This window comes from Lutra lutra, chromosome X, assembly GCF_902655055.1.
Source record: "Lutra lutra chromosome X, mLutLut1.2, whole genome shotgun sequence".
NCBI classification, from domain to species: domain Eukaryota; kingdom Metazoa; phylum Chordata; class Mammalia; order Carnivora; family Mustelidae; genus Lutra; species Lutra lutra.
The window spans coordinates 58,565,557-58,571,408 of NC_062296.1; positions in this window are offsets into that span (position 1 = coordinate 58,565,557).

The following is a 5,852-nucleotide window of genomic DNA, read 5'->3' on the forward strand; positions in this document are numbered from 1 at the left end:
TCATGTTTTATCTTTCACTATAATTTCCTGCAGTTGCCCGAGCATAAATTTATTTTCCACCTCTGTGCCTCTGGGAATGCTTGTTTGGGGCTGCACTAAATTCACACACTGAAGTCCAACTCCCAGTACCCCAGAATGTGACTGTATTTGGAGATAGGGACTTTGAAGAGGTAAGTAAGGTAAAATGAAGTCATATGGGTGGGTCCTAGTCCAATATGACTATCGTCGTTTAAGAAGAGGATGTTAGGATCCAGATAGTTACAGAGGGATGACCACGTGAGGACACAGCAAGAAGGAAGCCACCTGCAAGCTAAGGAAAGAGGTCTCAGGATAAACTCCACTGCTGACACCTTGATCTTGGACTTCGAGTCTCTGGAACTGTGGGATAATAAATGTCTATTGTTTAAGCCCCCAGGTCTGTGGCATTGTGTTATAGCCATCTTAACAAACTAATACAATGCCATTCCTTCTCCCAGGAAGTTCTTCCAAACTTCAGGGTTCCCGCACCTTCTGCTTCTTCAGCTGGCTAATTCTGACTTCACGCTGAACACACTGTCTTACGGGAAGCCTTCCATAATCCCCTTCAAGCTGGTTCAGTGGCTCTGGTCTGTGATTCCTCCCCTGTATAGCGCATTTAACCAAGCATATTGAAATTTTTTTGTGTGGCAGTGGTGCCTGGGTGGCCCAGCTGTTTGAGTGTCTGACTGTTGGTTTTGGCTTGGGTCATGATCATGATCTCAGGTTGTGAGCTCGAGCCCTGCCTTGGACTCCGCACTCAGGAGGGAGTCTGTTTGAGATTCTCTCCCGCTCTCCTTCCCTCCAGCAGTGCTCTCTCTTTCACTCTCTCTAAAAATAAATAAATAAACCTTAAAAAAATTTTGTGGTAAGAATACTTAACATGAGATTTACCCTCTTAACAAAATTATAAGTGTATAATACAGTAATTTTAACCATAAGCCCTATGTTGTACAGCAAATCACTATACTTAATCATATTGTATAACCGAAACTTTATACTCATTGAAAAATAATTCCCCATTTCCGCCTCCCCCCAACCACCAAAACCATCATTCTACTCTCTGCTTCTATGTGTTTGACTATTTTGGACACCTCATATAAGTAGAATCATGCAGTGTTGTCCTTCTGTCACTGGCTTTTTTCACTTAGCATAATGTCCTCCAGGGTCATCCATGTTGTCACATATGGCAGGGTTTAGTTCCTTTTTAGGGCTGAGTAATATTCCATTGTATGTTTATATCACATATTCTTTATCCATTCATCCATTGATGGACAGTTAATATTGTTTCCACACCTTGGCTACTGTAAATAATTCTTCAGTGAACATGGAAGTGCAGATATCTCTTTGAGATCCTCTTTTCATTTCTTTTGGATCTATACCCAGAAGTGGGATGGCTGGATCGTAAGGTAGTTCTAGTTTTTATTTTTTGAGGAAACTTCTTACTGTTTTCTAGAGTGGCTTCACCATTTTACATTCCCACCAACAGAGTATAAGTGTTCCAATTTCTCTACATCCTTGTCAACACATGTTATCTTTTGTTGTTGTTGTTGTTAATAGCCACTTTCGTTGTGTGATTTTTGATTTACACTTCCCTGATGATGAGTGATATTGAACATCTTTTCATATACCTATTGGTCATTTGTGTGTGTTCTTTAGAGAAATGCTTATTCAAGTCCTTTGTCCATTTAAAAAAAAAGATTTTGTTTATTTATTTGACAGAGAGAGAGATCACAAGTAGGCAGAGAGGCAGGCAGAGAGACAGGGGGAAGCAGGCTTCCCGCCGAGCAGAGAGCCCAATGCGGGGCTCGATCCCAGGACCCTGAGATCATGACCTGAGCCAAAGGCAGAGGCCTAACCCACTGAGCCACCCAGGCACCCCATTTTCAATTGGTTGTTTCTTTTCTTTCTTTTATTTATCTTTTTTACTATTCAGTTGAAGGCGTTCCTTATGCATTTTGTATATTTCTTTTAAAAAAAGATGTATTTATTGATTTGAGAGGGAGAAAGAGAGCGTATGAGTGAGCACACATGAGCAGGGGGAGGGGCAGAAGGAGAGGGAGAGGGAGAGAAAGAATCCTTAAGCCTACTCCCTGCTGAATGCATAGTCAGATGGGGTGGGGACTTGATCCCAGGACACTGAGATCATGACCTGAGCCGAAATCAATAGTTGACCGCTTAACCAACTGAACCACCTAGGTGCTCCCCTTTGTACATTTTGGATATTAATCTCTTCTCAGATAGTTTGAAAATATCTTCTCCCATTCCATAGTTTGCTTGTTCACTGTCGATTTTTACCTTTTCTGTGCAGAAGCATTATAATTTCATGTGGTCTCTGCCCTCTAGATTGTGAACACCTAAGGGCAAAGAGTGTGCCCTTCACGTGTTAGCCTCAGTGCCAAACCAAGTGCCTGGCACACAGCATATGTTTAATAAATGCTTGTTGGAACAAAATCCTCCTCCTCCTGCCTCCACATCTTCTCAACTCTTATGTATTTGTTTGTTCATGCTGCCCCCTCACTTGGAATGTTCCTCTGCACATCTCCCCAAACCCAAGCCATATATAAGATTCACCTTAAAAATCATCATTCAGAGCAAATTTTCTTCACTGCACCAGCTAGAAGTAATTGTGCCTTCCTTTGAATGCCCCTTATTTTATATGTAGCTCACTTAATGGATGCTTGGCTGTCACATTGCCCAATATCTGAACTCCCTATTTTTGTTGCTCCTTCCATATTTTTGGAAAGAGCTCACTTTCCATTGTAAAATCAGAAAAGTTGGTGCTTGCTTTGCCTGCCTTCCCTGAGGCTAGGGGGCTTGCATGTGACCAGGCTGGAGCCAATAAATCACATCTGCCTGATACTTTGTATTGGAAGCTGGAAAGGTAAAGAATTTTTTTCCCAGGATTTTATTTATTTCTCTGACACACACACAGAGAAAGAGAACACAAGAAGGGGAGGGTCAGTGGGAGAGGGAGAAGCAGGCTTCCCGCTGAGCAATGCAGGACTCAATCTCAGGACCCTAGGATCATGACTTGAGCCGAAGGCAGACGCTTAACTGACTGAGCCACCCAGGCACCCTGAAAACAGAAAACATAAAGAATTAACAACAGTGAGGGACCTGTCTGTGGGTGGTGATGGTGATAGCAACATCCAGTCTCCAAGGCAGAAATGCCAATGAGATGCCAGGACCCTATGGTCATGGTCTCAACTGCAGCCTCCAGGAGTCACAGGAAGCATCAGGGGTGCTCCTGCTAGATGGTATGGGGATGCAGTTTGGCCTTTTCTGACTGCCTTGCTTCCCTTGACCTCTACTCATTTTCTGAGTGTGCTATTCCAGCCTTGCCAATGGCTCTATGGAAAGCCGGCATTTGTAGCTGGAGAGGAAAGGTCCTCACCTATAAAGAATGGTAAGGTCTTACCTCCCACTTGTCAGAATGGCTACAGTTAACAACTCGGGAAATAACAGATGTTGGCAAGGATGCAGAGAAAGGAGAACCCTCCTACACTGTTGGTGGGAATGCAAGCTGGTGCAGCCGCTCTGGGAAATAGTATGGAGGTTCCTCAAAAAGTTGAAAATAGAACTACACTACAATCCAGCAACTGCATGACTAGGGATTTACCCAAAGGATACAAAAATATTCATTCGAAGGGGCACATGGACCCCAATGTTTACAGCAGCATTATCAACAACAGCCAAATAATGGAAAGAGCCCAAATGTCCATCAACTGATGAATGGATAAAGAAGTGGCACACACACACGCACACACGCACACGCACACGCACAACGGAGTATTACTCAGCCATCAAAAAGAACGAAAGCTTGTCATTTGCAATGATGTGGAGAGAGCTAGACTGTATTATGCTAAGTGAAATAAGTCAGAGAAAGACAAATATTGTATGATTTCATTTATATATGGAATTTAAGAAACAAAACAGATGAACTTGGGAAAGGGGAAGAAAGTGAGAAGGAGGCAAACCATAAGAGTCTCTGAACTACAGAGACAAATTGAGGGTTGATGGAGGGAGGGGTTAGGGCATGAGCTAAATGGGGGTGGGCATTAAGGAGGGCACTTGTGATGAGCACTGGATATTACACGTAAGAGATGAACCACTAAATTCTACACATGAAACCAATTTTACCATATGTGTTAACTAGCTAGAACTTAAATAAAAACTTGAAACTAAAAAAAGAAAAACAAAGACGAATAAAAGAAAGAATGGTAAGGCCTTTGAGGGCAGGGCGCTGACTCACTGAATTCACTACCTTCATTGCAGAACTTGTACATAAGATAAATTCATTAAATATTTCCTGATTCAATGGAAAGACAGTGATTGTATACAGAAACGAATTATTTATAGCTCTCATTGGTGTTAGCTTTTTGCATCTCTCAATATCGATTCTTCTTGATATACGGACACTTACCTTCAACACACTCCATATTTAGAGAAAAGATGTTAATTACTGAAATTGATTCTATTAGACTTTACTGGCCACTATCGACTAGAGTTTATCATATATATGTTTTTCATATAGAGTTAATCATATATATGATTGACCCCAGATAGTTCAGTATTTGGTGAAATGACGAGTTAAGAGGAGTACTTTGATAACATTTCTTTCATGATCTGTGTGGCTGAATATGGAGAAGGAAGAAACTTGGGCAGAAGACACACTTTTTCCAGGGCTGATCTTACATTCATCCATGCATAAGCAAGCAGAAGGTTACAAAGGAAGAAAGGAATGTTCCTTTTTTCTTTCTTTCTTTCTTTTTTTTTTTTTTTACTTTAAGCTTTAATTTTAATTCCAGATAGTTAAGTAGGTGATGGGGATCAAGGAGTGCAATTGTGATGAGCACAGAGTGATGCATGGAAATATTAAAGAGACATGTCCTATGTGAACCACTGTGCATGCGTTTGATTATAAACACGGTTTTATCCCACCCCTGGATACATTGAATTTAATGCACAGATCGTAGAAGAGGAAGCTTATCTTGGTCAGTTCAAACAAAACTGAAAGAAGTAAAGATTCAAACAAGTAAGTGTTGGACACACGGTTTCTTGTTTTGTTCCTGCTTTATCTATTTATTTTTTTACAATATCTTATTACAGTATTATATTACAATATTGTAGGAAGAAAAACCATCCAGATGACAGGTGCCCATAAAAATGTGAAGCTATAGCAGTCAATTTTGTGAGACTATGCCTATTACACAGAAACCTCTCTGAGGGCTCTAAGCCATAAAAATCCTCCAGTTACCTGATTATACAAAAAATCAGGTAACTCCCAAAGTCCATTATATGCCTTTCAAAGACAGTTAATAGAAAGTAGTAGAGAGATCAACTCTATTCTGTTCTGGTTCATTATTTTCTGATTTTCACGTGTATCTCTGCAGCACCTGGCTCTTTTTCCAGGCCTGCCTATTGCTTCAAATAATTGCTGTGACATTTTTCTTTTCTGGCTCTGGGAGATCATGGAACATAATTGGTTTGGAAGAATTCAGCATGGCTTTAGTTTCACGGCTTGTTTTTTTGGTGAAAAGAGGAACAGAATAAAACCCTGTAGTTTCAGTTTTAGTCTGAAACAAACATGGCTCTTAAAGGGAAATGCACACAATTTGGCCATTGGAAGGTGATTTAAAAACCACCTTTTTCTTTCCTAGCTTCTTTCAAAATACACTGTATCAGTTGGGAATGATTTAGGCTGGTGCTTTCAACTAGAGATGTCTTGATGAGCCATTCTAAAACTCTGGCTGTTTAACACATTAGCCACTAGCTACATGTAGCTATTGAGGACTTGAAATTGGGCTAAGTGCATGGAGGGGCTGACAATTTAA